Source organism: Cetorhinus maximus, chromosome 9 (genome assembly GCF_964194155.1).
Source record: "Cetorhinus maximus chromosome 9, sCetMax3.hap1.1, whole genome shotgun sequence".
Classification (NCBI taxonomy): domain Eukaryota; kingdom Metazoa; phylum Chordata; class Chondrichthyes; order Lamniformes; family Cetorhinidae; genus Cetorhinus; species Cetorhinus maximus.
In genome coordinates this window covers 93,453,522-93,475,526 of record NC_135887.1, presented here as the reverse complement: position 1 = coordinate 93,475,526, position 22,005 = coordinate 93,453,522, and the positions used below count along the sequence as shown (strand labels likewise).

The 22,005-nt window shown below is 49.6% G+C and overlaps 1 protein-coding gene across 1 annotated transcript in view; it reads left to right on the top strand.

Moving 5' to 3' along the window:
* Positions 1 to 22,005, top strand: part of syt8 (synaptotagmin VIII) — a 351,409-nt gene that overhangs the window by 216,353 nt on the left and 113,051 nt on the right. The gene's annotated exons all lie outside the window — the stretch shown is intronic.

Sequence of the window (22,005 nt, the reverse complement as noted above, 5' to 3'; positions counted from 1 at the left end):
GCGAGAAGGGGGGAAGATGGTTGGTGAAGAAGGGGGGGCGGGGGGGAAAGACAGGGCGTCGGGAAGTAGGGTGTAAGGGTGGGGAAGGGAGTGGGGAGGGAAAAAGGTGGGAGGGGAGGGAGTGGTTGGGGATCGAAAAAGGTGGGAGTGGAAGGGGAGGGAAGAAGTGGGTGAGGTGAGGGGGAGAGGGAAGGAGGGGAGGTGGGGGAGGGTAGCGAGGGAGGGGAGGGGGAAGAAGGGGGAGGGGAGGTGGAGAAGAAGGGGGAGGGGAGGCGGGGAAGAAGGGGGAGGTGAGGGAGGAAGAGGAAGAAGGGGGAAGAAGGGAGAGGGGGCGAAGAAGGGGGGTGGGGAAGGGGAAGAAGAGGGGAGGGGAGGGGGAAGAGGGGGAGGGGAGGCATGGGGGAAGAAGGGGAAAGGGAGGGAAGAAGGGGGAGGGGAGGGGGATGAATGAGGGCAGGGGAAGTAGGGGAGGCGGTGGCGAAGAAGGGAGAGGGTGTGAAGCAGGAGTGGAGTGGTGTGGGAAAGAGGGGGGAGGCGAGAGGGGTGAAGAAGGGGGAGGGGGAAAAGTGAGGATGGAAGTGGGGGAAGAAGGGGATGGCGGCAGAAGGGGGAGGGGAGCGGGGGAGGAAAGAAGAGGGGAGGCACGGTAGAAGGGGGGAAGAAACGGAGAGGGGTGGGGGAAGAAGAGGGGAGGGGAGAGGTGGGGAGAAGAGGGGAGGGAAGGGCGACAAGGGGCGAGGGAAGGGGTAAGACAGGAAGGGGAGGCAGGAGGAAGAGAGGGGGTAGGGGTGGGAAGGGGATGGAGGGGAGAGAATGAGGGAGAGGAGTGGGGGGAAGATGGGGAGGGAAGGGGTGAGAAGAGGGGGGAGGGGAGGGGGAAGGGGAAGAGTGGGGAGGGGAGAGGAGGGGGGCGGGAGGGCAGAGGGGGGAGGGGGAGGGGAGCGTTGAAGAATGGGGGAGAGGAGATGGGAAGAAGGGGGAGTGGAGAGGAGGGGGAGGGGAGGTTGTGGGGGAAGCAGATAGAAGGGGAGGGGGAAGAAGGGGGGAGGGGTGGGGGTGAAGAAGGGTGGAGGGGAGAGGGAGGGGAAGGAGTGGGGGGGAGGGATGAAGGGGGTGAGGGGAGGGGGGAGGGAAGGAGGGGGAGGGGAGTGAGGAAGGAAGGAGGGAGGTGAGGGAGGGAGGGAAGAAGGAGGGGGGATGAAGGAGAGGGGAGGGGGCGAAGAATGGGGGAGGGGAGGGGTAAGATGGGGGTAGGGGAGGGGGATCCAAATAGGGCCACACAGAGCCAAACATAGACTGGCAGATCCAAAAAGAGACTAACAGAGCCAAACAGCCTGGCCGAGCCAAACAGAGCGAAACAGAGACTGGCAGAGCCAAACAGAGACTGGCAGAGCCAAACAGAGACTGGCAGAGCCAGGCTGAGCCAAAAGGAGGCAAACAGATCCGGCAGAGCCAAACAGAGCCACAGAGTGCCAAGCAGACCCAAACAGAGCTAAACAGAGACAGACGGAGACAAACATAACCTGGCAGAGCCAAACAGAGCCTGGCAGAGCCAAGCAGATCCAAACAGAGCCGGGCAGAGCCAAAAGTAGCCAAACAGAGCCAGACAGAGCCTGGCAGAGCCAAACAGAGCCTCACAGGTCCTGGCAGAGCCTCGCAAAGCCAGCAGAGCCAAACAAGTGCCTAGCAGAACCAAACAGCCAAACAGAGAAAAACATAACCTGGCAGAGCCAAACAGAGCGTGGCAGTGCCAAACAGAGCCAAACAGAGCCTTGCTGGGCAAAACAAAGCCTGGCAAACCAAACAGAGCCTAACAGAGCCAAACAGTGCCAAACAGTGCCAAACAGAGCCTAGCAGAGCCTGACAGAGACAAACAGAGCCATACAGGACTAAACAGCACCAAACAAAGCCAAACAGATCCAAACAAAGCCATACAGAGCCAAACAGAGCCTGGTAGAGCCAAACAGAGCCTGTCAGAGCCAAACAGAGTCAAGCAGAGCTGGGCAGAACCTGGTGGAGCCAAAGAGAGACTGGCAGTGCCAAACAGAGCCTGGCAGAGCCAAACAGAGCTAAACTGTGCCAAAGAGAACCAAGCAGAGCCTGGCAAAGCCAAGCAGAGCCAAACAGAGTGAAACAGAGCCAAACAGAGAAAAACATAACCTGGCAGAGCAAAACAGAGCGTGGCAGAGCCAAACAGAGCCAAATATAGCCTGGCAGAGCAAAACATAGCCTGGCAGAGCCAAACATAGCCTGGAAGTGTCTGGCAGAGCCAAACAGAGCTTGACAGAGCCAGGCAGAGCATGGCAGAGCCAATGAGTGCCTGGCAGAGCCAAACAGGGCCAAACAGAAACTGGCACAGCCAAAGAGGGCCAGACAAAGCCCAACAGAGCCTGGCAAAGCCAAACAGAACCAAACAGTGCCAAATAGAGCCAATCAGACACAAGCAGAGCCAAAAAGAGCCAAGCAGAACCAAACAGAGCCAAGCAGAGTCTGGCAGAGACAACCAGAGCAAAACAGAGCCAAACAGTGCCAAACTGAACCTGGCAAAGCCAAGCAGAGACAAACAGATTCTGGCAGAGCCAGACAGAGCTCAGCAGAGCCAAGCAGAGCTATACAGAGCCTGGCAGAGCCAAACAGTGCCAACAGAGGTTGGCAGAGCTAAACAGAAACTAACAGAGCCAAACAGTGCCTGGCAGAGACAAACAGAGCATGGCAGAGTTAATCAGAGCCTGGCAGAGCCAAACAGAACCAAGCAGAGCCAGGCAGAGCCAATCGGAGCCTGTCAGAACCAAGCAGTGCCGAACAGAGCCAAACAGAGACTGATAGAGCCAGGCATAGCCAAACAGAGCCTGGCAGAGCCACGCAGAGCCAAAAAGAGACTGGCAGAGCCAAACAGAGTCAAAAAGAGCCTGGCAGAGCCAAACAGAGCCAGGAACAGACAAGCACGGCCAATCAGAGCCAAACAGAGCTAAAAAGAGCCGAACAGATACAAGCAGAGCCATACACAGTTAAGCAGAGCAAAACAGCCAAACAACACCTGGCAGAGACATACCGGGCCAAACCACACCTGGCAGAGACAGACAGAGCCAAACAGAACCAAACACAACCATACAGAGCCTGGCAGAGCCAAACAAAAGCTAACAGAGCCTGGCAGAGACAAACAGAGACTGGCAGACCGAAACAGAGCCAAAGAGATAAAAACGGAGCTTGGCAGAGCCAAACAGAGGCTGGTGAGCCAAACAGAACCTAACATGGCTAGACAGCTCTTGGCAGAGACAAATAGAGCCTGGCAAAGCCAAACAGAGCCAAAAAGAGCCTGGCAGAGCCATAAAAGAGCCAAACAGAGCATGGCAGTACCAAGCAGAGTCAAACAGAGCCAAACAGTGCCCCGTAGAGCCAACCAAAGCCAAACAGAGCTCGGCACAGCCAAACAGAGCCACACAGAGCCAAACAGAGCCTGCCAGAAACTGCCAGAGCCAAACAGAGTCAAACCGATGCTGGCAGACTCAAACAGAGCCTGGCAATGCCAAACAGATCCAAACAGAGCCAAGGAGAGCAAAGCAGAGCCAAACCGAGCCAAACAGAGAAAAACATAACCTGGCAGCGCCAAACAGAGCCAAACACAGCTTGGCACAGCCAAACAGAGCCAATCAGAGCCTGGCAGAGCCAAAAAGAGCCAAACTGAGCGAAAAAGAGCTGGGAAGAGCTTGGCAGGGCCAATCAGAGCCTGGCAGTGCCAAACAGAGCCTGGCAGTGCCAAACAGAGCCTGGCAGAGACTGGCAGTGCCAAACAGAGTCTGGCAAAGCCAAACAGAGCCACAGAGTGCCAGGCAGACCCAAACAGAGACAGACGGAGACAAACATAACCTGGCAGAGCCAAACAGAGCCCGGCAGAGCCAAACCGAGCCTTGCAGAGCCAAACAGTGCCAAGCAGAGCCTAACAGAGCCTGACAGAGACAAGCAGAGCCATACAGGATCAAACATGCCAAACCAAGCCAAACAAAGCCATACAGAGCCAAACAGAGCCTCGCAGAGCCTCGCAGAGCCTCGCAGAGCCTGGCAGAGCCAAACAGAGCCTGGCAGAGCCAAACAGCCAAACAGAGCAAAAGACTGCCTGGCAGAGCCAAACAGAGTGAAACAGAGCTAAAAAGAGAAAAACATAACCTGGCAGAGCCAAACAGAGTGTGGCATTGTCAAACAGAGCCAAATATAGCCAGGCAGAGCAAAACTTGTCCTGGCTGAGCCAAAAAGAGCCAAACAGAGCCTTGCAGGGCAAAAGAGAGCCTGGCAAGCCAAACAAAGCCAAGCAGAGCCTGGCAGTGTCAAACAGAGCCTGACAGAGACAACCAGAGCCATGCAGGACCAAACAGTGCCAGACCGAGCCAAACAGATCCAAACAAAGCCATACAAATCCAAACAGAGCCAAACAGAGCGTAACAGTGCCTGCCAGAACCAAACAGAGCCAAATAGAGCCAAAGAGAACCAAGCACAGCCTAGCACAGCCCAACAGAGCCTGGCAGAGCCAAACAAAGCCAAATCGAGCTTGGCAGAGCCAAACAGAGCGAAAAAGAGCCAAACAGAGCCTAACAGAGCCTGGCAGAGTCAAGAAGGGCCAAACAGAGCTTGCTGGAGCCAATCAGAGACAAACAAAGACTTGCAGAGCCAACCATGGCCAAACAACGCAAAACAGAACCTGGCAGGTCCAAACAGAGCCAAAAGGAGCCACACAGAGCCGAACTGAGTCAAAAAGAGCCAAACGGATCCTGGCAGAGCCATATAGAGCCAAATAGAGGCAAACGGCGCCTGGCAGAGCCAAACAGAGCCAAGCAAAGCCAAACAGAACCAAACAGTGCCAAATGGAGCCAATCAGACACAAGCAGAGCCTAACAGAGCCTGACAGTGACAAACAGAGCCAAACAGCACTATACCGAGCCTAAAAGGTCCAAACAGAGCCATACAGAGCCAAACCATGCCTGGCAGAGCCAAACAGAACCAGGCAGAGCCAAACAGCTAAACCGACACTGGCAGAGACAAACAGTGCCAAAAAGAGCCAAACAGAGCCCGGCAGAGCCAAACAGAGTCTGGTGGTGCCAAACAGAGACAGACAGGGCCTTGCAGAGCCAAACATAGCCAAACAGATCCAAAAAGAGCAAAGCAGAACCTTGCAGAGCCAAACAGAGCCTGGCAGAGCCAAACAGAGCCAAACGGATCCTGGCGGAGCCTGGCAGAGCCAAACAGAGCCAAAAAGAGCCGGGCAGAGCCAAGCAGAGCAAACAGAGTCAAACAGAGTGGAACAGAGCCAAACAAGTACAAACATAAACTGGCAGAACCAAACAGAGCGTGGCAGAGCCAAACATAGCCTGGCAGAGCCAAACAAAGCCAAACTGAGCTTGGCAGAGCCAAAAAGAGCCAAGAAGGGCCAAACAGAGCTTGCCGGAGCCAATCAGAGACAAACAAAGACTTGCAGAGCCAACCATAGCCAAACAGTGCAAAATAGAACCAGGGCCAAACAGAGCCAAAAGGAGCCACACAGAGCCAAAAAGAGCCAAGCAGAACCTGGCAGAGCCAGACTGAGCCAAACAGATGCTGCCAGAGCCAGACATAGCTAGGCAGAGCCAATACAGAGCCTGACAGAGCTAAACAGAACCAAACGGAGCTAAACAGTGCCTGGCAGAGCCAAGCGGAGCAAAACAGAGACTGGCAGAGTCAAACAGAGCCTTGCAGTGCCAAACAGAGCCAAGTAGTGCCTGGCAAAGCCAAGCAGAGCCAAACAGAGCCTGGCAGAGCCAAACAGATCCTGGCGGAGCCTGGCAGAGCCAAACAGAGCTTGGCAAAGCCAAGCAGAGCCAAACAGAATCAAACAGAGTGAAACAGAGCCAAACAGAGACAAACATAAACTGGCAGAACCAAACAGAGTGTGACAGAGCCAAACAGAGCCTGGCAGAGCAAAACAGAGGGTGGCAGAGTCAAACAGAGCCTGGCGGAACCAATCAGAGGCAAATAGAGCCAAACACAGCCAAACACAGCCCAACAGAACCAAACAGTGCCAAAGCAAGCCTAAAAGGTCCAAACAGAGCCAAACAGTGTCTGGCAGAACCAAACAGAGCCAAGCACAGCCAAACAGAGACTGGCAGAGCCAAACTGAGCAAAGCAGAGCCAAACAGAGCCTGGCTGAGCCAAACCAAGACAAACAGGGCCTTGCAGAGCCAAACAGAGCCAAACCGAGCCTGGCAGAGCCAAACAGATCCATAAAGAGCAAAGCAGAACCTTGCAGAGCTAAACAGAGCCAAACAGAGACTGCCAGAGCCAAACAGCCAAACAAAGCCTGACAGAGCCAAATGGATCCTGGCGGAGCCAATCAGAGCCAAACAGATCCGGCCAGAGCCTGGCAGAGCCAAACAGAGCCTGGCAGAGCCAAACAGAGCCAAACAGAGCCAAGCAGAGCCTGGCAAAGCCAAACAGAGTCAAACAGAGACTGGGAGAGCCAAGCAGAGCCTGGCAGAGCAAAACAGAGGCTGGCAGAGTCAATCAGATCCAAACAGAGCCTGGCAGAGTTAAGCAGAGCCTGGCAAAGCCAAACAGAGTCAAACAGAGACTGGGAGAGCCAAGCAGAGCCTGGCAGAGCAAAACAGAGGCTGGCAGAGTCAATCAGATCCAAACAGAGCCTGGCAGTTCGAAACAGACTTTAACAGGTCCTGGCAGAGCCAAACAGAACCAAGCAGAACCTGGCAGAGCCAAACAGAGCCAAGCAGAGCCTGGCAAAGCCAAACAAAGCTAAATAGAGCCATACAGATCCAAACAGAGCCAAACAGAGCCAGGCAGAGCCTGGCAGCGCCAAACAGAGCCTAACAGAGCCAAACAGAGACTGGGAGAGCCAAACAGAGCCAAACCGAGCCAGGCAGAGTCAAACAGAGCCTGGCCAAGAAAAACAGAGCCAAACAGAGCCTGGCAGTTCGAAACAGACCTTAACAGGTCCTGGCAGAGCCAAACAGAACCAAGTAGAACCTGGCAGAGCCAAACAGAGCCAAACAGAGACTGGGAGAGCCAAACAGAGCCAAACCGAGCCAGGCAGAGCCAAACAGAGCCAAAGAGAGCCAAACCGCGCCTGGCAGAGCCAAACGGAGCCGAGCAAAGCTAAACAGAGGGGTGGAGGGAAGAAGAGGGGAGAGAAGAAGAGGGGGGAAAGAAGAGGGCTGAAGGGGGGGAAGAAGAGTGGGGGGGACAAGAAAGGGGGGAGAATTGTGGGGAAGAAGAGGAGGGGGGGGGAAGAAGGGGGTTGAAGAGGGGGGAGGGGGAAGAAGGGGGGATGGTGGAAGGTGGAATGGGAGGAAAAGAGAGGGGAGGAAGGAGGGAGAAGAGCGGGGTAAGAAGAGGAGGAGGGGAGAAGGGGGAATGGGGGAAGAGCGGGAGGGGAAGAAGGGGTGGAGGGAGGGGGATGGGGATGAGCGGGATGATGGGGGAGGGTATGGAAGAAGGGCGGAGGGGAGGTGACAGGGAGAGGGAGAGGGAGGGGGCAAGAAGTGGGGGAAAGAATAGTGAGGGGGAAGAAGGGAGGAAGAGCAGGGGGAGGGGGGACGAGGAAGAGGGGGAGGGGTGGGGTGGGGAGGGGGGAGGTGGGGGGAGGTGGTGGGAGAGTGGGGAGGGGTGGGGTGGGGAGGGGGGAGGTGGGGGGAGGTTGGGGGAGGTGGGGGAATGTCCCGACTCCAGAAAAACATACAGAATCTGCTCCGGCTGCAGTTGATGGGGGTCGATGTCAAGGAGGAACTCCAAGAGGTGAAGAGCCAGCAAGCCTCGCTCTCTGCCTCGGAGGCCTCTAAGATCATCTTCCGGTCCAGAGTCCGCTCCGTGGAGCAGGATGAGACGTGCTCACGTTTCTTCTTCCAAAAGGTACGCAGAGAGAGCTCTGGGATCAGCAGCCTGAAGGAAGAAGACGGCTCAGTAAAGTCATCGCAGTCCGACATTTTGAGGATCAGCAAATCCTTTTATGCCGGATTGTGTGACGTGAAGCCCACAGACAGCATGGCCTCCCAGTCCATCCTGTCCTCTATCACGGAGGTCTTAGACGACAGTAAACGGGAGAGCCTGGACAAACCGTTAACTCCTGACGAACTGACTAAGGCCCTTGAGTCCTTTGAGAAGAGTAAAACTCCCGGAAGCGACAGCTTGCCGGCGGAGTTGTATTTGGCTCTGTGGGACTGGATCGGCCCAGACCTGCTAGAAGTGTACGAGAGTATGCTTCTGGCTGCCAGCATGTCAGAATCCATGAGGAAAGGCATCATCACCCTCATCTACTGTTGAATGTGGACTATAAGATTCTGTCCAAGGTCATCGGCAATCGGGTCAAGTCCGCTTTGGAATTGGTGATCCACCCTGACCAGACCTGCACTGTGCCAGGCAGGAAGATCACTGACAGCCTCGCACTGCTCAGGGATACGATTGCCTATGTGCAGGACAGGGGTGTGGACACCTGCCTCATCAGCCTGGATCAGAAGAAGGCCTTTGACAAAATATCACACACCTACATGGTGGATGTGCTCTCCAAAATGGGGCTTGGGGAGGGAATTCGCAATCGGATCCAACTGCTCTACACTAACATCAATAGCGCAGTCTCAATCAATGGGTGGGAATCAGATAACTTTCCTATTAAATCTGGAGTCAGGCAGGGCTGCCCTCTCCCCCCTGTCCTGTTTGTGTGTGGCATAGAACCCTTTGCTGAGTCCATCAGGAAGGATCCGGGCATAAGGGGAGTGACAATCCCAGGCAGTGGAGGCACTTGGGTCAAAGCCTCCCTTTACGTGGACAATGTCGCCGTCTTCTGCTTGGATTGGCTGTCGGTGTGCAGACTGATCCACATCTGCGACCAGTTCGAACTGGCTTCGGGAGCCAAGGTAAATCGTGGGAAGAGTGAGGCCGTTCTTTAGGAACTGAGCTGACTGATCCTTTGTCCCCTTCACCATCAGGGCTGACGGCCTGAAGGTGCTGGGGATATGGTTCGGAGGGACCAGGGCATGCGTTAGAAACTGGAAGGAGCAAGTGTCTATGGTGAAAAGGAAACTGGGCATGTGGGAGCGATGCTCTCTCTCCATTGCGGGTAAGAACTTGGTCATCAGGTGTGAGGCACTCTCGCTGTTGCTGTACGTGGCGCAGGTCTGGCCCATTCCACACTCCTGCGCGATGGCGATCACCCGAGCCATCTTTCGCTTTATCTGGAGGTCAAAAATATATCGTGTCCGCAGGGACGCGATGTACAAGCCTCTAGATAAAGGGGGAAAAAACGTGGCCAACATCGCCCTCATACTGATGGCCACCTTTGTGTGTGGCTGCATCAAGCTGTGTGAAGACCCTTGGTACACAAACACCAAGTGTCACTACGTGCTGAGGTTCTACCTGTCCCCAGTGTTGCGAAGGATGGGTCTGACCACGCTGTCGCGGAACGCTCCAAGTAGTTGGACCGTGCCGTACCACCTGTCCCTCGTGGAAAAATTTATGCAGAGAAACACCTTTGACCACAAGTCCATCAGGCAGTGGTCGGCACGTAACGTCTTAGAGGCCCTGAGGGAAAAGGAGAGGGTGGATCCTGTGGGCTGGTTCCCCGAGCAGACTCTCAAAGTCAGTTGGCAGAATGCCTCATTGCCAGAACTTTCCAACAAGCACCAAGACGTAGCTTGGCTGGTGGTGAGAAAGGCCCTCCCCGTCAGATCCTTCCAACACGCCAGGAGTCTCACCCCCTCTGCACGTTGCCCTCGAGGTGGCTGTGGTGGGGAAGAGACCGTTGTTCACCTCCTTGTGGATTGTGCCTTTGCAAAGAAGGCCTGGAGAGAGATGCAGTGGTTTCTGTCGAGGTTCATCCCGAGCAGTTCTGTGACACAGGACTCTGTGTTCTACGGGCTGTTCCCAGGGACACACACCGAGACAAACATCAACTGCAGCTGGAGGATCATCAACTCGGTGAAAGACACTCTTTGGTTTGCCCGAAACTTGTTGGTCTTCCAGCGCAAAGAGTTGTCCCCGACCGAGTGTTGGAGACTAGCACATTCCAAGGTCCAGGACTACGTACTGAGGGACGCACTAAAGCTTGGGTCAGCCGCCGCAAAGGCGCAATGGGGAAAGGTCGCTGTCTAAGACCTTTCTGCCACAGTGCACCGAGGGGCTGGGAACTGTTGAGAGCCCCTTGGGCTGTACAGCTCAAAATGAATGTATGCAGTGAATACTAATTGTATTATAATTGTATTGAAACACCTCAGAGTGCAACATGATGTATGTTGATAACTCCAATACCATTGTCTGATTGTCTGCATTGACCATATTGAAATGATTGTAATATTCATTGATTGTATTGATGCACCTTGTGATCCATGTGTAAAAGTTGAATCTGATTGTACTTTTGTGATTGTGATTTTGAAATGATTTGGAATGTTCTTCCAGATATTTTATGAATAAAGTATATTTTTCAAAAAAAAATGTTTAAGTAGATGCTTACTAGATGGACTCACAACCCGTATCATGAGGACTGGTGGGTGCCTTTCTTTTTTTTCTAGTGTCTGAAAAGAAGTGGTTAGTGAGAAAGTTGGTGCATTGAGTTTTAATTTTCTAAAATTCACTAGATTCCGGGAAGGTTCCATTAGATTGGAAAATTGTGAATGTAACTTTTTTATTCAAAGAGGAAGGGAGACAGAAAGCAGGGAACTATAGGCCAGTTAGCTTAAACATCTGTCATAGAGAAAATGTTAGAAGCCATTATTACAGGGCGCTTAGATAAATTCAAGGTAACCAGGGAGTGCCAACATGGTTTTTTTGAAAAGGAAATCATGTTTAACCAATTTATTGGAGTTCTTTGAGGAAGTAACATACGCTGTGGATAAAGGGGAACTGGTGGATGTACTGTACTTAGATTTTCAGAAGGCATTTGATAAGGTACCTCAAAGGTTATTGCGGAAAATAAAAGCTCATGGTGTAGGAGGTAACATATCAGCATGGATACAAGATTGGCTAGCTAACAGTGAACAGTGAGTACGCATAAATGGGTCTTTTTCTGGTTGGCAAGATGTGATGAGTGGTGTGCCACAGGGATCAGTGCTGGGGCCTCAACTTTTTACAGTTTAGATAAATGATTTGGATGAAGGGATGGATCGTATGGTTGCTAAATTTGCTGGTGACATAAAGGTAGGCAGGAAAGAAAGTTGTGAAGTGGACATAAGGATGCTATAAAAGGACATGGATAGGTTAGCTGAGGGGGTGACGATCTTGCAAATGGAGTATAATGTAGGAAATGTGAGGTTGTCCATTTTGGCAAGACAAATAAAAAAGAGGCGTATTCTCTAAAGAGTGAGAGATTGCAGAGCTCTGAGATGCAGAGGGATCTGGTTGTGAATCTCAAAAGGTTAATATGCAGGTGCAGCAGGTAATTAGCAAAGCTAATAGAATGTTATAATTCATTGCCAGGGGAAATGAATACAAGAATAGGGAGGTTACGTTTCAGTTGTGCAGGGCACTGGTGAGACCACATCTGGAGTACTGTGTACAGTATTGGTCTCCTTATTTGAGGAAATATATAAATGCATTTGAAGCAGTTCAGAGAAGGGTTACTAGATCAATACCTGGAATGGGCAGGTTGTCTCATGAGCAAAGGCTGGACAAGCTAGACTTGGTATCTGCTGGTGTTTAGAAGAGTAAGAGGCTGCTTGGTTGAAACATATAAAATCCTGAAGGGACTTGACAGCATGAATGTGGAAAGGAGATTTCCTCTTGTGGGAGAATCTAGAACTCGGGACCACTATTTTAAAATAAGGGGTCACCCATTTAGGACAGAGATGAGGAAAATTATTTTCTCTCGGAGGCTTGTGAGACTTTGGAATTCTCTTCCTCAAAAGGCGGTTGAGGCAGAGCCCTTGAATATCTTTGAGGCAGAGCTAGATAGATTCTTAATAAGCAAGGGGGTGAAAGCTTATCAGGGGTAGGCAGGAATGTGAAGTTAAAATCAGATCAGCCATGATCTTATTGAATGTTGGAGCAGACTCGAGGGCCCAAGTGACCTACTCCTCTTAAATCATATGTTTGTATGTTCCTACCCTTTCACCTATCCAGCTTGGTTCATCGTATCTTGAGTTATACTCTCAACCTCATAACACTCAAGATCATAGAAGCATTGAAGATCCTTTGGAAGTTCTGGACATGACAGTGCAGCCATTGCTGGAGGTGCATTTGAATTGTTCAGGAAGGTAAGGTGGAACCAAGCAAGGGCAGTCCCACAGAGCTGGACAACAGAATAGAGAGGCACTGGAGGAAGATGGCATAGTCATTCCTCGTGAACAAGATGCAGAGGCCAAGGAGGAAGAGGAAGGACATTGGCGGATGTTTGTAATCAGTTAATGATTTTATCTTCACATTCCTGTCTACCCCTGATAACCTGATGGGAATAGGTCATGCAACCATTTTTTCCTGCCCTTTACACCTCAGCAACACTGTGCACAATGGATGCTTCTGTATCTCTGATGTCCTACATGCTAAAGGTGACAGTGAGGGAGTTTTAAATCCCCTGAAAGGAGATTAATCGATCATGAGGTAATAGATTAAACTTCACAGCACTATGATTCGGAAACATTTAAAATCTCTTTCCATTCCAGCTGCTTTAGAAGACGTTGACCTCTGAGGTCACAGCTATTCTTTGGCTGCTTCCAAGAAACCTTCTGTGAAGAGGTGAGGGAGCTGGCCAAATTACTTCAGTGTTGTTGATTCCAGAGATCTGGCTAAGGTCAGGGGTGTAGCCCTGTAGTAGGTAAAGGTTCTGCACCGTAGAAAGATCTAGGCCAAGATGCCTAGAGGGAACTTGCCTGAGTTTAGTCAAATGCAGTGGTGCTGAACTCACTCCCACAATGATCATTGGCTTATAAATCAACACACCTAGGACTAACAGTATGTTATTAATGGGGTGTGGTTATACCCCATCCCATATCAAAATTCAGGACATGACATGCCTTAAATTTTATAATATCTGATTCCCCATCTGTCATTTTTAACTACAGTGCATCATATTTTGACGAAACATCAAGCTTCTGTTTTACTTTACAAAACATAGGGCAGTATTTTACGGCCCAGCAGCGGCATATCTCCACCCACACCCCACCCCCACCTCCCCGCCCGCCTCCCCCCCCCCCCCCCCCCCCCCCCCGCGGATGCGGCAAGCCATTTAAATCTCCATTCAGTTCAGTGGGAACATAATATCCCATTGGGTGGAAGGGGCTGTGAAATCCTGGCCAGCGTTTTAGAAATTAGACAGAAATGACTTGTTCCCATGTTCTTTGCCAAACTGTTGGCTCTCAGTTAACCTTTGCAGCAAAGTTCTTGTTTCTGTCTTCTACTTTGCTGCTGCTTCTGTTCCTGTTCTCTCTCTCTCTTGTTGCTACTGCCTATCTTTTTACTACTGTTTCTTTTCTGCCTCTTTTGCTTATTGCAGATTCTCTTGTTATCTCTCATGCTCAGTTTGCTTTCTCACACCTTTTACTTTCTGTAATGCTGTTGCCTCTGTTGAGATATATATATATATCTCCCTCTGTTGTCTTCCTCTCACTGCCCTCTCTGCTCTGTTGTCTTGCAGTCTTTGTTGCCATTACTACCTCTCTCTCCCCCCCCAATTTTTACGTTAATGCCAAAACTGAACAAATATTGCATCATCCAGTTTTGAAGCTCAGCTATATTTCCTATCAGAAATTGCAAACAAATTGGCTAGCAGCAAAATGTTTTACAATACACGAATTGCATGGAAACCAGAGTGGTGAGTACTGACTCAGTGTATAACATTCCCACCCAGCTAATACACTCCATCCATTGTATATTGTGTAACATACTTCAATCTGGGGATTAGTGCCTTTCTTTGGAGTCATTGCATAATGTCTTTAAAGAGTCAAAGTGGCCTTGAAACTCAGTTACTCAGCCTCTGTTTCTTGAGCATTAACCAGCATCCCAATATGATGGGCAGGCAATGCATGCACATTTCTTACTCTAAGTGCGCCTACCACTATATTGGATAAGGTATTTGCGTCAGAAGGGCATTTCGGGATTATTTAATAGCCCAGAATGTTGTATTTAAGTTAGAAGCCTGCAGGACCTGTTTTCAGTTTCAATTTCAAGCACCTACAGTCACACTCGCCTCGTGCTGAACTTGCAGGGCACAACATGTGGCGCTAACTAGCAGGAAGGCCTCCTTACCTGTGATATTAAAAGGGTGCATGCATTTCCTACAGGTTAGTTGTTGGTTTCTCATTTCAGGCTGCTGGTTAACTTTTGGACATTTTTTTGGTCTGTTTTATCATTATGGAAAGCTCACTTTGTCTAAACAGAGAAAGTTTTTGCTAGTGTACTTTTCTTTTTTAAGTGCCCACAAATAGTTTGACTGTGACCACGGGTGATCTGGTAGGAGTGCCTTTGAAGCTGGAGGATGCGGAGGTGCAGCAAGGAAGACAGCAAAGAGTAGGAGCAGCTTCCAGAAGAGGGAGGAGGAGAATGAGTCCCTACTGAGGAGGTCATGTCCACAAAAAGTAGTCAAGTAGGGAAGGGCATGTCTCTCAAATTAACTTTATTCAGGAGCAATAAGTTGAATCTTAACTCTCAAAAAAAGACTTGGGTGGTTATGTTGGAGGTTAAAATGTAAAAAAAAACAATTCTGGAATAGGATCAGGAACAGAACTTGGCTTGAACCCACCCCTCCTAATATTTCGGAGGTGTGCGACCAATCTGCTTGTATGAAGCAGGTTTGCAATTTAAATATTATAATGAGGCCATGTGCTTTTAGTGTAACAGTCATTCAATAATAGGTAGCATGATTTCCCAGGACTTGGACAACTCAGCAGCTTAAAGGAGAAGAAAGAGGCTGAATCGAAGAGGTAAGTGCTTTTACATAACTGCTTATGGGCCAGAAGGAGCACATCTAAATCCAACAAATTAAACCCCTCCATCTTTCTTCCCACGCTGTGGGGAGGCAATGGCGTTGTGGTATTGTCACTGGGCTGGTAATCCAGAGACCCAGGGTAGAGTTCTGGGGCCCTGGGTTCGAATTTGAATTCAATAAAATTCTGGAATTAAAAGTCTAATGACCATGAAACCATTGTCGATTGTTGTAAAAACCCACCTGGGTTTTAGGGAAGGAAATCTGCCATCTTCCTACATGTGACCCCAGACCCACAGTAATGTGATTGACTCTGAAATGACCTAGCAAGTCACTCAGTTGTATCAAACTGCTACAAAGTCTCAAAAAAGGAATGAAACTGGACGGACCACCTGTCATCAACCTAGGCACCGGAATCAACCCTGTTGACCCTGCAAAGCCCTTCTTACTACCAAGACTGAATCAGATCCAGCAGAGGTGGCGGCATGGTGATATACAGTTGCCCTGGGAATCCTCAACATCGACTCCAGACCCCATGAAGTCTCATGGCATCAGGCCAAACATGGGTAAGGAAACCTGTTCATTACCATGTACCGCCCTCCCTCAGCTGATGGATCAATGCTCTTCCATGTTGAACATGGTAACACCACTTGGAGGAATCACTGAGCGTGACAAGGGCACAGGATGTACTCTGGGTGGGGGACTTCAATGTCCCTTCACCAAGAGTGGCTCGGTAGCACCACTATTACCGAGCTGGCTGAGTCCTAAAGGACATAGCTGCTAGCCTGGGTCTGCGGCAGGTGGTGAGGGAACCAACAAGAGGGAAAGACATACTTGACCTCATCCTCACCAACCTGCCTACCGCTGGTGTATCTGTCCATGACAGTAGCGGTAGGAGTGACCTCCACAGCCATTGTGGAGATGAAGCCTTGCCTCCACATTGAGGATACCCTCCATCGTGTTGTGTAGCACTACCATGATAAATGGGATAGATTTCAAACAGATCTAGCAACTCAAGACTGGGCATCCATGAGGCATTGTGGGCCATCAGCAGCAGCAGAATTGGACTCAAACACAAACTGTAACCTCATGGCCTGGCATATCCCCACTCTACCATTACCATCAACCATAGCTCAATGAAGAGTGCAGGGGGCATGCCAGGAGCAGCACGAGGCATACCTAAAAAATGAGGTGTCAACCTGGTGAAGCTATAACACAGGGCGACTTAAGTGCCAAACAGCATAAGCAGCAAATGATAGACAGGGCTAAGTGATCCCACAACCAACGGATCAGATCTAAGCTCTGCATTCCTGCCGCATCCAGTTGTGAATGGTGGTGGACAATCAAACAATACATTGGAGGAGAAGGCTCCACAATTATTCCCATCCTTAATGATGGGGAAGCCCATAACATCAGTGCAAAAGATAAGGCTGAAGCACTTGCTACAATCTTCAGCCAGAAGTGCAGAGTGGATGATCCATCTCAGCCTCCTTCGGAGGTCCCCAGCATCACAGATGCCAGTTCATGTCCAAATGCTGCATGACCTGGACAATATCCAGGCTTGGGCTAACAAGTGGGAAGTAATATTCGTGTCACACCATTGCCAGCCAAAGACCATCTCCAACAAGAGAGAATCTAATCATCGCCCCTTGATGTTCAATGGCGCTACCATCGCTGAATCCCCACTATCAATATCCTGGGGGGTATCATTGACAAGTAACTGAACTGGACTAGCCATATAAATACTGTAGCTACAAGAGCAGGTCAAAGGCTTGGAGTTTTGTGGTGAGTAAGTCATCTCCTGAATCCCCAAAGTCTGTCCACCATCTACAAGGCACAAGTTAGTAGTGTGATGGAATACACCAAGGCTCCTTGGACAGCACCTTCCAAACACATGACCACTACTATCTGGGACAACAGCAGCAGATAGATGGGAACACTACCACTTGGTAGTTCACCTCCAAGTCACTCACCATCCTGACTTGGAAATATATCGCCATTCCTTCACTGCTGCTGGGTCAAAATCCTGGAATTCCCTTCCTAATAGCACTGTGGGTATACCTACACCATATGAACTGCAGCAGTTCAAGAAAGCAGCTCGCTACCACCTTCTCCAGGACAATTAGGGATGGGCAATAAGCTCTGGCCCAGCCAGCAATGCCCACATCCTGTGAATGAATCAAAAACAATCTCTGTTCCATCCCTGACTACTGTCAGACACTCCAGCCATGATCAGACACCCTCCACCTGACCACAGTTCGACACTCCTGTCATCTGGACCCCCTAAGCTGCGATTGGACATTGCCCCAGTGATTGGGGTCTCCAGTTAGTCTATCAGACTGCCAGTGGATGGAAACCTCACAGGTAAAATTTTAAAGTAGCCCCACAGTTAAATTCTGCAAGATATTCGCAAAATCCATTCTTCAGGGTTTCCTGACCTCACAACAGCCCAGCTTAGAACTCACCTTTAGGCTAAAAATCCAGGCAAATGGCGCAGGTGCCTCCAGCTAACCAAGAAGGCTGGCACTGAAAGCAAGCGGTAACCTTTGACATGAGCATCTCACTCCTCTCTGAAGAAGACAATACACTTTGCATACACTGTGCTTCTTAACTGCAGGAGTGTTCACCTTGGATGTATGTTTGGTTGGGAGGGAAAAGGTGGCTATGGGCAGCCCCCCTCCAACTTTCGGCACCTTGACAATATATTTGAATTGTTCCATCACCACCAACCTCCTCCACCTAGCTGAACTTATTCTCACATTAAACATTTTGGCTCCAGTCACTTCCTCCAAATAAAAGGTGTTGCTATGGGTACCCAGATAGATTCCAGCTATGCCTGTCTTTCCTGGGATATGTGAAACATGCATTGTTCCTGTCTTATTCGGGCCTCCTCCTCACCTCTTTTTCTTGTATGTTGATGACTGTATTGGCGTCATTTCCTGCTCTGTCCTGAACTGGAGTATTTCATCAACTTTACTTCCAATTTCCATCCTTCTCTTGCCTTCATGTGGTCCATCTTTCCTATTCCATTCCTCAACTTCTGTGTCTCCATTTTTGGCAATAGACCATCGACTAATATTCACTATAGACTACTGCAGATGACTACACTTCCTCTCACCCCCATAAGGACTCCATTTCCACTTCCCCAGTTTCTCCATCCCTGACACATCGGTTCTAATGATGCCACATTCCACACCATTGCTTATAATATGTCTTCCTTTTCCTCAAGTGAGGATTCCCCTCCAATGATTGACAGGGCCCTCCACTGTGCCCATTCCATTTTCCACACCTCTGCTCTCACCTCTTCCCCTCCATCCCAGAACAATGACAGGGATTCCCTTTGTCCTAACCTTCCACCCCAACAGTGAGCAAATTCAACAGTTCATCCTCCATGATTTCTGCTACCTCCAGCGAGTTGCCACCACCAAGTACATCTGCCCCTTCCCTCCCCTTTTAGCACTTCCAAGGGGCAGTTCCCTCTGTGAAACACTGGTCCACTCCTCAGCCATCCCAACAACACCCCGCTCCCCCCCCCCTCCCCCTTTCCTAAGGCACTTTTCCATTCAGGAGCAGGAGATGCAAAGCCTGCCCTTTTGCCTCCTCCCTTCTGACCATCCAAGGTCCCAAACACTCCTTCCAAGTGAAAAAGCGATTTACTTACAGGCATAGACTGACAAGGGGCAAGTAACATTCATGCCACACAAGTGCCAGGCAATGACCATCTCCAACAAGAGATAAACTAACCATCTCACCTTGACATTCAATGGCATTACCATCACTGAATCCCCCACTATCAACATCACGCAGGTTACCATAGCCAGAAACTGAACTGGACTAACCATATAAATACTGTGGCTAAAAGAGCAGGTCTAAGGCTAGGAGTTTTGTGGTGAGTAACTCATCTCCTGACCCTCCTAAGCCTGAGTGTGACAGAATGCCCCCCACTTGCCTGGATGAGTGCAGCTCCCACAACACTCAAGAAGCTCGACACCATCCCAGGTAAAACAGCCCACTTGAACACCCCATCCACCACATTAAATATTCATTTACTCCACTGCCGATGCACAGTGGCAGCAGTGTGTACTATCTACAAGATGCCCTGCAGCAACTTGTTGAACTTCCTTCAACAGCACCTTCCAAATCTGCGACCTCTACCACCTAGAAGGGCAAGGGCAGTGGACACATGGGAACACCACCACCTGGAAGTTCCCCTCCAAGTCACTCACCATCCTGACTTGGAAATATATCGCCGTTCCTTCACTGCTGCTGGGTCAAAATCCTGGAACTCCCTCCCTATCAGCACTGTGGGTGTACCTACACCACATGGACTGCAGCGGTTCAAGAAGGCAGCTCACCACCTCCTTCTCAAGAGCAATTAGGGATGAGCAACAAATGCTGGTCTAGCCAGTGATGCCCACATTCGCAAAATAATTAATTAAAAGTTGCCAGCATAAGTGGAATACATGTGTTAGGTGTGATCCTATAAGGAGTCAGCTGTTTTAGCTGGTTGTGGCTGAGCAAGAAAATAAATCCAAGAAGGCGAGGATGTGGTGAGAGATGGTGGATTCAATCGACATCAGAGATCAGTGTGGTGCAAAGATCGGACCAAATCATGTTTCATTTTAATGAATAAGCTCTAAATTCTCCCACCATAAGAGATTTCTTAAACTTTCAAGACAGAGGGTGCTTCACATCTTAAATTCTCAGTTCGTTTGGAGCAGATTTAAAATCGGGCAATTGTAAGGGTATTCGGGGCGAGTATAGATGGCACAGCACAATTGCAGTTGCTATAGCAAGATGCTGATGTGAAGAAAGATTTTCTGATTAAGCAGCAAAGACAGTAGGTCCTCAAAAAAAAAAGCCAACCTTCCTGACCAGTATTGATGTATTACATTGTAAACCTCTCCAGTTCAGAATGTTTGGGACCAAGTCATTTCTGGATTTCGGAACTTTCTGCATTATAGAATGACGTTAGAATGCCTAAATGCAAGTGTGTGAACCAGAAAACACTGTGGATATAAATATTTACCGAAAAACTAAAACAGTGATAAACCATCATAAAGCAGCAATGAATATTGTTTTACAGCAAAATCCTGCCATTTGCAGGGGTTACGTTCCCGAAACCTCGCAAATGGCGAAATTGCGAAATAGGAACTTGCTTTTGAATGGGACTCAATTGGATCGGCTCCAACCACACGAGGGCAAGAACTGTCCAGTTCCTTCTGAAGGTATTCGGAGAGTCAGCACATATCACACCAGCCTCAATTATATTCCAGAGCCTCACTACTCTCTGAGAAAAGACAAATCACCTAATATCCTGTCTATTCCTACTCTCTCATAGTAAATTAAACGATCCCACACTTGAGCTGTACTCAAAGGGTGTACCTGTCAAAGAATCAGTGCAGAAATGTGGACATTTCAAATGCGGATAAGCGAACATTGCTCACAAGATGGGCAATGTGGTGTACAAAGTGCGGGTAAGTGGAAACGTGAACAAGGAAGTGGCGAAAAGTGGGACTTTACTGTACTTATCCAAATACTGTATCTTCCATGTGCCGACTGCCAAATTACTGAATGAAAATGAGCCCAGTGACATCGAGTCTGCTCAGAAAATGTCTACATTCCGGGTGTTTTTGAACAATAGATTTCCGACAGGAGAATCTACAGTGTATTTAGAAACAGTGTATGCTGATGTGACTCCATATCTGCAGTAGTTAGATGCACATTTATTTTGCATTTGCAGTGTGCATGTGCAACTGTTAAAATATAGGTTGCCAAAAATGTTTGCCTTGCTATGCTGTGCGACCAACATTTTCTGTCCTGGTCACCCTGTGTCCCCAGATTGCATTTAGAAAATGTAGCCACCCTATACTGAGTTGAATCATAATGCTGTGATGATAGCAGCATCTTCTTTTCCACATGTTCCTGAAGTTCTCCATGGCCTGAATTTTCATCCTCAAGGCGGGTGGCGGAAGTTGGGAAAGTTCCTGGCTTGGCCCGCCCACCTTGAGAAAGTGCCCACAAAGGTGGGATCCTCATTGCTGGGGGGTGGGGGAGGGGGTGGGGGAGGGGGCATGTGTTGGAGTCAGGCCAGCCAACCCAGGAAAGAGGTCAGAGGCAGCCACCGGGGCTGCCGGGTGCGGAGCCGGGCTGTTTAAAAGTCCCACCTCGGTGCTGTGGGACTTTATCCCATTTAAAAGAAAAACACAAAGGCCCTCTAGCCCTGATCCTTCGCACCCCCTCACCCTCCCACACACTTCCCATGCCTCATCCATGCCATGGTGGGTGGAGGGGCATAGTTTGGCATAGGGGGTATTAGGAGGCATTAGTGGGGGGCCATACCTTGGCATGGGGGGCATGAGGAGGACCTTTCGAGCTTACCTTTTAAAAGGCCCCCGTGTGCAGACCAGGGTTCATGGCCTCCTCTGAGGGGCTGTGAGCCATGACTCTTTCAAAATCTCACCTGACTCCATGAAAATTGTGAAGGAATAGGACATACCAATCTCTGCAATGGAGCTGGCCAGGTCAGGAATGCCAGATGTGGGCTTTTGATAGGAACCATCCCGCAACCTTTAAAGGCTCTCCCAAAAATCAGGCAGCCAAGGAATGGGGGTGGGAATCCTGGAAATGAGACCTGCCCACCATTTGTAAAGGGGTCCAGAGTCACCCTGACTTGATGAAAATTCATACCTGGTAGGGGCTTAAGCTAGCAGTCCTAAACCTAACCAAAAATAGGGTGCCTCTGAAAATTGGACTCCCTCTAACCTCTTGCTCTGTTGAGCCTTGCGTTGAGCATAAGAGAGATTGGAATAGGCCATATCGTGTATACTACAGGGACAGATGACACAAATCTTCTGTTATTGTATCTACTAGTTATTTGAAGAGTTCAATCTTAAAACCATTAAAAATCACACTGCTGTTTGCTCTGTTTCAGATTTGGACAAACCGTGTGAATGCAATCCATTGATCACTGTAAATCCCTTTCAAGGCTTGTGCTATGGTTGCCATCTGGTGGTAATTCATTGGAACTACCCAAGAAGTCCTGGATCAAATTGAAAAGAGCACAAAATAGTGAATCAGCAAGCAAGTTTAACATTATAAAAGGAAATTATTGTACAACTTGG